The sequence below is a fragment of the Ixodes scapularis genome, unplaced genomic scaffold, assembly GCF_016920785.2.
Source record: "Ixodes scapularis isolate PalLabHiFi unplaced genomic scaffold, ASM1692078v2 PGA_scaffold0__279_contigs__length_252992795, whole genome shotgun sequence".
Classification (NCBI taxonomy): Eukaryota; Metazoa; Arthropoda; class Arachnida; order Ixodida; family Ixodidae; genus Ixodes; species Ixodes scapularis.
The window spans coordinates 127358311-127370733 of record NW_024609835.1 but is presented as its reverse complement, the minus strand read 5'-3'; the positions used below and the strand labels follow the sequence as shown (position 1 = coordinate 127370733).

Sequence of the window (12423 nt, the reverse complement as noted above, 5' to 3'; positions counted from 1 at the left end):
GATCTGCGGTCACGCTGGGCACAAAATCGTTTAAACTTTTTATGACTAGGCTTCACCAATATCGCAACGTGCCCCCTCCTAGTACTTGTAACCTCCTTGACCGAAGCGGCCGAAGCTGCCGAAGCAACGTTCGCGGGAAGTCTAACCGCCCGAAGCACGTTGCAGAGTCGAGAGACTCGAGACCAGTCGAGCTACCGGAATTTTACGAACGATTATGCAAGTGTACGTCTTGAGGACGACCATGAGCCACATATCATCTCCATTTCTGATGTGGAGAATTTCTGCCCGTCAAGCTGGTGTGACGAAACGGAATCGGACTTCAAGGCGCGGATCCTAAAGCTGTTTGGTAAGTTCTAGTCTCCCTACGCGTTAGGCCCAGTCTAGTGACCAAGTTGCAGCTTTAAAGGGGCCCTGCAATGACTTTTTGACTGGTTTTTAATTTGCACTGAACCTGAGCGTACTGAACGTAGTAACTTAATCCAACTTTTCTTTTCTCAAATTTCGCTTTATCTTAAAAGTTATAGGCAAATTAGAATTACAAAAACAAGCAAAAAATACTTCATGACGTCTTAGGTCCTGCCTTGAGTGGCCTTGAACTAGAGGAGGAGTAGTGAGCTCATCGAGCGCACACGGCTGCCGCACTCCGTGTCGACGGCTCGAGAGGTCGCCACTAAAGCACGTGTTGGATAGGCATAACAATAATAGGCATAACAATAATTCGGCATAACATTTCATTGGTCACAAACGACAGCAAAGACGGGGTAAAGATCAGTTCAAACGGGAGCCACTTCGCGCTGACGCACCGTCCAAATGGCCAAATCGCCAGCAGGGCCCGCGCCGAAGGCCTTCGGAACGCTCGGAGCGCTCCGTGCGGGAACTATAGGGGGCGCTTTCAAAAACGCGCGTAGCGCCGCTAGCGGAGGCGCTGGCGTTCAACAGTGAGGCGCGCTCAGCAGCCTGCGGCGCCTTTTCGCGTGAGAAGCTGTGGCGGCGGAAGCGCGCACGGACGTAACTTTTGCTTTTTGAGCCGATAAGTTGAGGGTGGCGTTGCATGAGTGCTGGGGCAGACCTAAGAAGGGCATCTAGCTGTTCTCCACTTCTTTTATATTGAGTTCGAGACGTTATTAGGGGTAATTTTTCTAGTTGCGACCGAAAAAGGGGTTTGAGCAATTTTCCGAAAAGCAAGACGGCTTCCACCATAATTGCTCTCAGTGGGAAATTTGTTTCGCTCGTCGCTGTAAACGTAGGACCGCTGGGACGATAATATTTTTAGGCGAGTGAGATGTTCACTAAGTTTGTGTACTAAGTGGGCCAAGTGTCATTAAGACAGCAGGTGTGAAAGTTATGGTTTGAACGAATGAAGGAATAAATCTGTCAGGAATATCCAATATTGGACCCAAAATGGTGTGTTATAACCGGGCTGTGCGAAGTGCAGATTTGAACACACAGGTTCTTGGACATGACCGTAACTTGGCACAACAGTTATGATTCCAAAAATAGGTGGCATAGGGAAACCAGGTGGAAATTTGGTTTGGGCGGCGTAACTGAAAGGGAAACGGTTTTGACCGTGAAAGGGCTGTCAAGAGAATACCACTCGTCGAGGGAGATGGAGACTTTACAGGTAGAAAGGGACTAGTGCATTGTACTTCCAATTGAAACAACATTACGAAAGGTGGCTTCAAAGCTGAGAAAACCAAGTTGCCGGCCAACACACGGTTTGGCCGTCAAAGGCTTTTGCAATCAGCTGTTGTGTAGTAATCTGGTTGTTGGAGGTGCTGATTTTCGGCACACAGGTACTTGGACAACCGTAACTTAACAAAACACTTATTATACCTAAAAGAGGTGGCATTATTTAACGAGGTGGAAATATTTTTGGGCGGCGTAGCTAAATGGGAAACGGTATTGACCGCCAAAGGCTGTCAAGAGAATACCACTCATCATGGACGGGAGGTGCACACTTTACAGGTAGGAAGAAACCAGTGGACGGCACTTCCAAATCAGACAACTATACGGTAGGTGGCTCCAAAGCCGAGAAAACAATTGTTGTCTACAAGACTCGGGGTGTCAGCGTTTCCACATCCAAAAGGAGGCTGATCAAAAAAGAAAGCACACCACATAAACTTCCATACTCAAACATCGATTATCCAGTGATTCCAAGTTTCATTGTAGTTTTTCTTAGATTCATATTTGTCACTTTTTGTACCGTCCGAATCTTTCTTCATGAAGTACAGACTGCGTGCCATACTGGTCCGGAAATATCATCGACACGTACGATGGGGACGAAACGTTTTTGGAGGGCATTCCTTCAACGAAATTCGCACAGCATACCCGCGAGTGTGGGATGCATCATTTCAGTTCGAGCTGAGATATGTAGGCGTTACTGGTACGAAAACAAACGCAGAGCACAAAGCGGCAGTGTAGAATACGTCAGCCGCGCCGACACAGTGGCAGACATGATCGGGAAACCAAATTTCTCGCGTCGTACGGCACGGGTCCATCGTTGTCGCTGTCCCACAAAACATCGGCGAGGTGAAAAACTGTGAAACTTCGTCCCCACGAGATACGACACATAACAGCAGTTCATGCTGTCAACCTAGCGCAACCGCACCGCTCCGACTTCAATGCGTTCCAATGTACGCGGCGTGGTTCCGTTTCGCTGGGCTCTCACTGCCTACCTTCGGTAACGGCCGCGCGGCGGCGCGCCGGTCGCGTCGCACGGAGTGTATACGACCACAGCGCCGCCGCGTACATCCGGGACCTTTCTGCGCTCCTCGTTTGTCGTAGCCAGGGGGGTAAAGGTGGGTGAGGAGGAGTGGCAAATCCCGTGCGCCGACATCCTGGGTCCCGAGTGAACGATCGCGAAAGAGAGCGACAGAACACGAGAGAAAGAAAGCAACGTTGCCATGGTAAACGCGGTAAACGCGAAGAGTGTAAACTCTCAGCAATATAAACAGTGATAACTTAACATTGTAAACTAAATTCTGAGCTATTCTAACGCTTATAAAAAGCAATAAAGTCATTACGCTGCATTAACTTCCCTTCTGTCGAAATCTCGGAAATCTGGTGGTTGCGCAGTTTCGTATTCCTCAACCGCGCCCAGCCGCGCCCCACCAGCGAAGCCGGGTATATGGTTTAGTTTAGCGTTAACGCGAGGCCGTACATCTGCGCGCTATGCAAAAAGAAACCTTCGAAAGGAACGCGAGTATTTTTCCACCGGTAAGTTCGTGAATTGTTGGAGTTCACGAAACTGCTCTGATGATGTAACCGTGTTTGGGACCCAGAGGGTCTGCCTGCATGGTCCGCCGCTTGCGGCAGCCAGAATGTATGGGAAAATGGCGGACCTTTTCCTCTAGATTTAGTATATGATCTCTATGGTCGTAGCCTCATCCCACTAGCCTTTTCTAGTATGCGCCGTTTTTTTCCGCCTCTTGGTGGCGGGTATGTCGACGGGTCACTTCTCGTTTCCGTACTTTCTAAACTGCACTTGTTTCTTTTCTGATCTAAAATAGTGAACAAAAACTACTTTCATACATAATTGAAACGGTTCCCGACACTTATATTTTGCATCTCGACTAAAAAAAAGCTCTTAGCGGCTTTGACCAATGGCAAGCTCAGGACCAAAGACGTCACATTTTGCGCGCTTTCGGTACCGCGGGTCGCCCTCGTCGGTGGAGGAAGTTTCCGCGTCGTCCGGTTAAAATATGACGCACTGATATTTAGTTACTCTCTCCGTGCCCGCTGGCTTGCCCCAACCCCAAGAGACGTGGAAACCACAAAAAAGGTAGACGCTTAAATATGATTGCAGGGCACAATATGTGGGAGTAACTCTCGGCGCCGGTCGTTTCAGGATCGCCGAGTGACGCGGAAACCCAGTGACAGCAAGTGGGTGCTAGTACCGAAAATTTCCTCCGACGAGATGACGTGACTGCCCGGGAGGGCTGGAGGAAGCTTGTATGAAATAGGTAATCGTCATTTCATTTTCGCGCTTGCGAAGCAATTCATAAGACGTATTTTAAATTTGAGATTTTCTTTAGTTATACCGCCACAAGTACAAGGAACTTCATTGATTGGGGTGCCGTGTGTTTGTTTTCATATGCTCAGAAACTAGGTAAAGTTTATGTGTTTTATCATTTTTTCTGTGCTGATAAGCTTAAGCTTAGAATGAATTATATGTGTCAAGGTGTGGCGCGGTCTGTGTCTATTTGGAGAAGAGGTGTGTGTGTGTGGGGGGGGGGGGGGGTATGGGTGTGTGGGGTGGGTGGCGGGGAGGGGGGTAAAGAGAAAGAGAGAGGAGAGGAAGAAGAATTGGAGGATGAGGATTATGTCGAATCATTTAAATCGTTAACTCCGGCAGTTATAAGGTAAGAAGGATAACTGCTAGTTACACCGGTTCGGTTTTGTGCCAAACTCAAATTGTGTTTTGCCGCATAAATATTGCTACAATTTTTTTTATCAACAAAATTAGTTTTGAGGCATGCCGTTGACAAATAGGACCCTGTTTTAAATCCCAGTACAGGTTATATTGCGCTGGTAAATTTCCTGTACATAGTGCTGCTTCGAAGATGAACTGAAGTTTATGTCTTCTATGTGTGCATTGGTAATGGCATGTGGCTCAACAAGACTTCACACAAGAAAGTTCTCAAATAGAAGAGGGAATCAATGTTCATCAACTAAGGTGCAGTAATGATCTTCACCATAGATGGCCCTTGGCGAATTGTAACTGGCAGACTTTCAAACCGCACAAAGGCTAAGCAAAGCTACAACTGGATGTGGCAAGACTAAAAGCTTTATAATATACTATAAAGGCTATAGCTTTATAGCCTTTTATAGCAAAACATGCTGATCTGAAAAGCGTTGTTTTTGGTTATTTTGAAGTGGTATACGGAAACTTCATCATATTCTATTAATTTTGGTTCACTGCACATTTAAAAGGTTCGTCTTCGTTGCTGCCAGAGCCAATATAGCTTGCGATAAACTAAATCAAAGTTATGACTGCTGGTGTCATGTACATATTGAGAACATTTTATTAAAATAAATGTAGTCAAAAGTGTTTTTATGGGTTTCAGCACTGTGATTAAAATACAGCAATGTGTTTCGTAAGAAAGGCTACTAATTTGCAGTTTGTATCTTCTCCTAAAATATTTTGTAGATCTGGTGAGCATGTATTCATACTTGAATATGTGCCAGGCATTCCCCAGTATGTGTATAATTGTTTACTAGGTCTGTAAGCTTCCCCACTACATCATTGCCGCCATGTTAGCGCTCCCCAGCTATTGTGTTTCTCATGATCAATTAGGTTGAGATTGTTTAGCGTTAATGTTTGTGAGTCCCCCACTTTAAATTCCTAACAGAGCGCTTCAATGTCCCTTTATTTTTGGTTTGCTGCTATTTATCACCACAAGCAAAAACATCACGCCACTGGGATTAACCTGAAGCTCACCTCATGATTAACGACGCTGCCGTCCTCTGTCTTGAGGTGGGCCTACGTTCATGGGTACCTGTCTAGTGGTTCTGGAGTTGATGTTGCTGAGATAACCGAGACGCCGATTTCTACGATGGCCTCCTTCGGCATCACGGTCAGTTACAGCAGGCGTGAGCCCGAGCCAGGCCAACCAACGTGCTGGCCCGAGCCCGTGCCTAGTGGTCTAATCTTGAATCCAATCACCACATTGAGATAAAGACGTCAAAATTCCTCAGTTTAAATGTCGGAAGTGCCTCAATAAGAGCAGGTATAATTATTAATAGCAAATTTAATGAAGATATAAATGCTGATAAACACCTGCCAAATTTGACTAAAAATAAACAGAAACATTCAACCCCTAGTTATGGTTGAACTAAGCGGCTGCTATGTGGATGTTTTTTTATGTTCGACAGCTCGGCAAAGTTGCCGGATCTGGTTATGCCTCCTGTACGAGACGGATCACAAAGCGGTTCCTGACTGACCAGTTGGGGCAAAAAGTTTTGTGGGAAGGACAAAGGAAATTTGACATTCAGGAATCTTCACCTTGCTGAGTGCATCATAAGTGAGTAATCTCTGGAAAAGTACTGCAGATCGCTTCATATGGAATCAGGTTTATGGAAGTGTTGGTGTCATGCGTCTGTTGCTTTTTTTTTCATCAGATGCAGTGCGGAGCTGCCATAAATGTGAAGACTTCAGGGTAGAAACCATAGTCACGGATTAACTTTGCCACGCACCCGCCTCACATCGGTCATCTCAAAAGGTAAGCCGACGTCAGCACATAATTCTAACTTTTCTAAAACAGTAGAGTATGGTTTGCAATTTCTTCAAAGCATAATTTCTATGTGAGAGTATTTTAATGCTTTAAATGTTAAAGCCAGCAGTGATGTGATTGCTGCGCCAAACAGTGCCAAGGGGCTAACCCTGCTACATCCTGCTACATTTTGCCAAAATGTGGGTAATCTGTGCCAAGCCTGCGCCCAATGACTAATTTCGGTCGCCTTTCAAAACTGAAACTAAACTAAGAACGTAATTGAGCATGCATGAGCTAGGTGGTGCAAGCGGCCGCCCGACACAAAGTGCCCTGCCTCCATCCGGTCTTGCAATGTTTATGCCACCGTTTCCCGTTTCGCGCCTCGTCGTCTCGCGAATCTCGTCTCTCCTCTTTTTTAAACTTTTTCAACGATAGACGCGGGCGTGTGCGGACGCTCCGACGCTAGTGTGCCGGGTGCCAGACATGCCGTCATGCTGTGAAACAAAACCACGTTTTTGCGCGACAGGAGTGGCTTTATGAGCTGAAACGCTGGTCGCGTGACGTCGGGTGTTGCCGTCCCCACGTCGCTGCAGATATGGCGCTTTCTAAACTTCTTCATTGACATTCCTGTTCTTGTTTAAATCATACTCTACTACAAAAATCTCCCTTTAAATGGATACTACAACCAAATTTAGACACTTATCTCCTGGTCTATTCGTGTTCAAGGGCCACTTTTGCTGCTCCAAAACACTGTTTTGGCTGCTCCAAGAGGTGCTCCAAAATGCTTAGGCCAGTCACATCACTGAGCTAGTGACACCTCTTTTGGTTTAATTTGATATCAAATACTACAGGTGTGAACAGCATTAAATAATTTTAAATAGAAAAGTTTTCTTTGGAGTGTTTCTCTAAGAGGAAAAATTTAATTATACAATAGTACCTTATTATGGATTAAAAAGAATGCATAGAAAACGAATTTCAAGAACACTGTGATATTTTATGTAAATCTAACAAACAAAAGTTGGCAATACAGTACACACATCCAGCATGAATGTGCTTTCAAAAACAAGGCGTAAAATAATTGTGGTTTAATTACATCAGTTCCAATTCTTGCATATTTGAGTCACTTCACTTTGAGCCTCACTGTTTTATTAGTTTTGCTTCAAAGCATGGTAAACCACTGCTCACATATTTTTAACATAACATTTTTCGTTGCTTTTTCAGGAACATTCTGCACCACAGGAGAGAGCGATGTGAACTGCCTTAAGTGGGCCTTGAATGCACTGAGCTTTTCATTATGTTTATCAGAAATTTTTTTTAAGCAAAGTATCCTGCATTGTTCAGTAAGTATACTTTATTTTGAAAACCTTATGCTATGTATGCAGCATTGTTCAAATATTATACTTTATTTTAAAAACATCAAGCACTGCTCGTATGTCTAACAGTAATAATAAAGAGTTAATGGCAATTTGTTTGGCACTGCGACTTTTTTTATAGAATGAATGTGCATGCCTGACAGGCTGGGCAAAAATTTAGCGCGCTACTCACGTTCAAAGTTACGCTGCAAGATTGCAGCGGCATCTTTCGCCATGCAGTCGGTGCTATAGCTGTCGTGGGATTCTGGTGTCCTCGTCACTAGAGCACATGTCCTCGCCTTAGACTTCAGCAAATTCCTCAGGGTCGTCGTCATAGCATGTGACAGTGTTTGTGTCCAGTATTTCACAGTTCTCTCGCATGTGGCGGGGTCCACCTCACTAAAAAGAGTCAGTATCAGCAGTGTCGCCTTCCTTGTCAGTGTCATCTGCATTGATCCTGCGGTAAAGCTTCTGAGCTTGATGGTGAAAAAAAACTTCAAAATAGAGAATGTCTGCTGCGGGCCTGATTGCTACATTATACACCTGTAATGCGCCATTTGGGTGTACATTGAGAGCGTGCACTGGCTATACAGCAAATGTGCCCTCTTAGTTCTTGTTTTGTAAAGAATTGGACTCCTATCTGTTTAAATTTTTCTGTAGGGCAGTTCACACGCTATTCTAGCATAACAAGGAGGCTGCTTAGACACTAGCAGTACTATTGTGTGTTGCCTTCTGGCATAGGGCTGGTCCCTATACCAGGGAGAGTAATATTTCCGAGGTATGTACATAGTACATCCACAGGATCAAGCTGAACATCCTGCAATGGTCCTGAATGTCCAGCTGCATCATCCAGATTGCGTTAGTGGTACGTTTTCTGGGGAATCATTTTGCACTGCACAGTACATACTTTCAGTGTTAGATGGATCATAGCAGATATCCACTGGATATGTTAAATGTCCGGACAACACATCTTTCGGATGTTTAATAGACGGTTGCTGGTTGACTGGGTACCATCAAACCAATGTGCACCGGGGCAAATGTTGCCAATTACCGCTCATTAGTTTTCGCCCCCTGAATGCCATCAACCCAATGTGCACAGGGGTGTCTGTCGTCAATTGCCGCTTATTGGTTTTCGCCCCATAAATACAATCAATCCTATGTGCACAGGGGGGCCTGTTGCCAATAGCCGCTCATTACTTTTTTCCCCATAAATACCATCAACCCAATGTGCGCAGGAGCATCTGTTGCCAATCGCTGCTCACTGGTTTTTGCCCCATAAATACCCTCAATGCAATGTGCACCGGGGTACCTGTTGCCAATTGCTGCTCATTGGTTTTTGTTTCATAAATGCCATCAGCCCAATGTGAATTCTCCGAAGCATTACCAATTGGTGCTCATAGTTTTTTGTTTCATAAATGCATATTGCTCAGTGTGTCTGGACCTACAGTTGCACATTGGTTCAATGTGAATTTTGGCCTCATTTCACTTCGCCCATTTCCAGCAGGGGTGCCGTCGCTCTTTGCCCATCGTACATGTACAGAAAAGGTAAACATGATAAGAGTATCCTAATCAATAAATAAAACAGTCATTGTCAAGTGCAGTGTTGAAGATTGAGCATTCATGCTCCATTGAATGTCTGTTGAATGGGGAATGGTGGGCATGTAGAGTACAACCACTAACTAGCTCCAAACACTGAAGTTTGTAATGAAAACGAAAACAATGTTCTGCTTTGCGTCACTGCTTGTTTACTACGCAATCTCGTGCGTAGTATTCAGGTCCGTAACGACTACTAGCGAAAAGCCGGCGCGTGAAGCTCATGCGATATAAACATTCGCCTCCCAATAGTTCGAACCCGTTACGCAGCAGCATTAATTAACATTGCGCTTGTGAATACCACAAGGGACTTTAAAGAAATCGCGAAAGTTCGGATTTGTAAGTTACAACTCTAATTTGCCCGAGTTCGGCTGGAGGTAAATATAATATTTAAAAATGCAAAAAAAAAAAAAAAAACACTTGCTTTAGTCAAAAGTTACGAAGGAAAACTTAAAATCCTATGTATTCTAATAAAAAAAATTGTTGTGGGTGACGGTGGGAATGTGGAAGGGAAAGAAAGTGTTCTCACCTTGCTAACGTTCTCGGTTTTCCTTTATGACCCACAAAAACTTCTGCTAGCTTTGAGAAGAAAATGACTGCCCAAAGAACCTTTTTTTTTTTTTTTTTAGTGCGGCAAGTTTTTTTTTTTTTTTATTTGTACAAAGATTTACTACCTGGACGAACTTATGTGGTGAATTAGTGTCGTAGCTTACAAATTCGGCTTTTACGCGGCTGGGAAAGAAATAACGAAAAAACAGACGTCTACAGCTTGACACACGTCTGTTCGGTTGTTGCCGAACGCGCCGGAGAGCCTCAAAGCTTCGTGTCTGGGACTGACCCGCCGCGCGAAAGCGCCAGCACTGTACGTCACTGGCAGCGCGGCGTAGAGCAACGCCGCTCCATCCACGGAGCCCCGATGACAATTTAGGCCTAGCGACGAGTGCGGGAGACCGCACGCACGCCGACAGCTGCCGAGTACGGCACCGAACGAGTTCACTCGTTTTCCAGTCGCTAGCTTTTGGGTATACAAGCAACGAGTACGGCACGGCATAGCGCAAGCGCGGCGGCGGCCGCCGAGTACGCCACCGAACGAGTTGACGGGTTTTCCAGTCGCTAGCTTTTGGGTATACGCACTAACTCTTGCTACATATGCTGGATAACTACCACGTATACAGAATTAAAACAAAATCAGTTTAACTTCTATCTTTAGACGACTAGCGCAACAGAGGTAGGTGCCGCTTGGACTGTGTACTCGCTGAACGAGAACGATCTTGGCGTCACGTCCACATAGCGGCTGATTTTCAGTGTTGCCGGAACCTCGAGCGGCTAGTTTCGGTTTTGACGGCCGCGCCCCAAACAAAACTTTGAGACGTCGATATCTTTAAAACTACGCACAATAACGAGAAAAAAATTACACCTTGCAACTCAGGGGCGCTAACTGCACTAAAAACAGCCATAATCCCAAAATCGAAAGTATGGACCGGAGTTGCCCTTTAAGAAGAAAGTTAAGGCCACAGAAAGAGATCGGTGGCTAGAGGGAATGCAGACAAAGACGGCTGTGGAAAGCTATAAATTAAAGAAAACAGTTAATGCCAAAGAAAGCATTTATGACAATTCTAGGGGAAGCTCATTGTTGTTTGAGGCAAGGACAGGTGTTTCGCGAACCACAACATACAGAGCGAAGTACCAGGAAATGGATACAGTGTGCGCTGCTTGTGGGGAGGAGGACGAGACGGCCGAGCACTTGATACTTTACTGTAAACGGCTTCACCCTTTCCCTACCAAAGACAACATAGATTTAATAAAGTAGAAAAAATCGTAAGGGTGCAGGCGAGCTGGTGAATATTAACCATGTTGAATTAACCTGAGACTGGGGTAGGGAAGAAACATCAAAACGTAGAAGAGACAGAAAATAGACAAGACGACGTCAGAAACATCAAAACGTAGAAGAGACAGAAAATAGACAGGACGAGACTACTTCCACAAAGCCCTGCATGCAACACGGCGCGCGTTGCACTCTGGGAACTAGTTGGCCAGGGAGGAGGGTGGCATGGTTTCGGTTTCGATCGACACGTCGACAGAGCGTGTACTATTAAAGTTATCTCATGTTTTCTGGTCCCGAGAGCGTCATTTGTGGTCTCTAAACTAACCTAAATGGCCAGACCTCGAAGCTTTAGCACAAGCCCGAGACGTATAGCATGCTTGTTGTATTTTTGTACTAGGTATGTGGACGAGCCAGTGCTGGGAATCTCGACGCTGCGAAGCTCGGGGATCGTGCTTGTGTACGAATCAACAAGCTGTAGCAAGCAATAAGTATGCATACATTGAGCTCGCCCCTTTCCTTTAGTGTTGTTGGTCAGGAAGTTTGTTTGTTTGTTTCGTGCGTCCACATATGAAGTATTACTTTTTGCAATCACTGTTTTTCTTAATACGCCTGAGTACGCGAGGCCAAACTCGGAGGCGCTATTGAAAAGCCCCACTTTAACACACTTCTTATCACTGACCCGCAGGACTGCTCGAAGTGAAGTCCCCACCCGCTTGCATTCCACTAATAATTCAACGTCGCGTATGCGCATAAAGTTATCCTGCAATAATATAAGCACATTCGTACATACAGACCGTTTTAAGAAAGCAGAAGTCGAGCACTTGTGTAAAGAATGTCGCACCGCTCGCCGGAAGTGCGCCGGACGGTCATGAACCCCTCTGCGGTGCGCCAAACGAACGAAACTATTCGAATCGTGTTTGACGGTTGCTGATGGCCATAATATTTGTTGTGTGTTTGCTTTCTTCCTGCCTGAGTATGCCGAGATAATTTCAGACACACCGTTCGGGCACAGATCTTGGGCGTCAGTAAAAGCTCGTCCAAAAAGGCTCAGCGAGGAGTGGGGGACGCTTGTTAGGGCCTCCGTCGTAGCTAGCCGATCTCAGCGTTTGCGAACACGCAAACTGATATCAGCATAAAATTTGAGTGGGAGATATATGATGACACAAGGAAGACATCATAGTAACTTTTGTGCAGTAGTGAGGTCGAATTTATTGCGTTTCCTTAAAGGTTCATGCGTCAACGCTGGGCTCAACTTTGATACTCCTGTGAGGATGTGGCTTGCTTTTCGCCCAATGAAATAACAAAAGCGGACGTTTGGCGAGCAAAATACGTGTAAGGCTCCAGATTACCAAACTTCAGTACTGGTACTAGACGGGATTATTAAAATTTAACTCAGAGATGCCCTCGTGGGGTGAGGCAATGGGTGAGGTGACGCCACGTC

At 45.4% G+C, this 12423-nt stretch overlaps 1 long non-coding RNA gene across 1 annotated transcript; it reads left to right on the top strand.

The window, feature by feature from the left end:
• Nucleotides 1–3847: 3847 nt before the first annotated feature.
• On the top strand, nt 3848–7669 carry LOC121833224. The gene is made up of 4 exons (XR_006076574.1): nt 3848–3962; nt 5875–6023; nt 6121–6221; nt 7434–7669. It is a non-coding gene; the product is annotated as an uncharacterized LOC121833224 (long non-coding RNA).
• Nucleotides 7670–12423: the final 4754 nt, after the last annotated feature.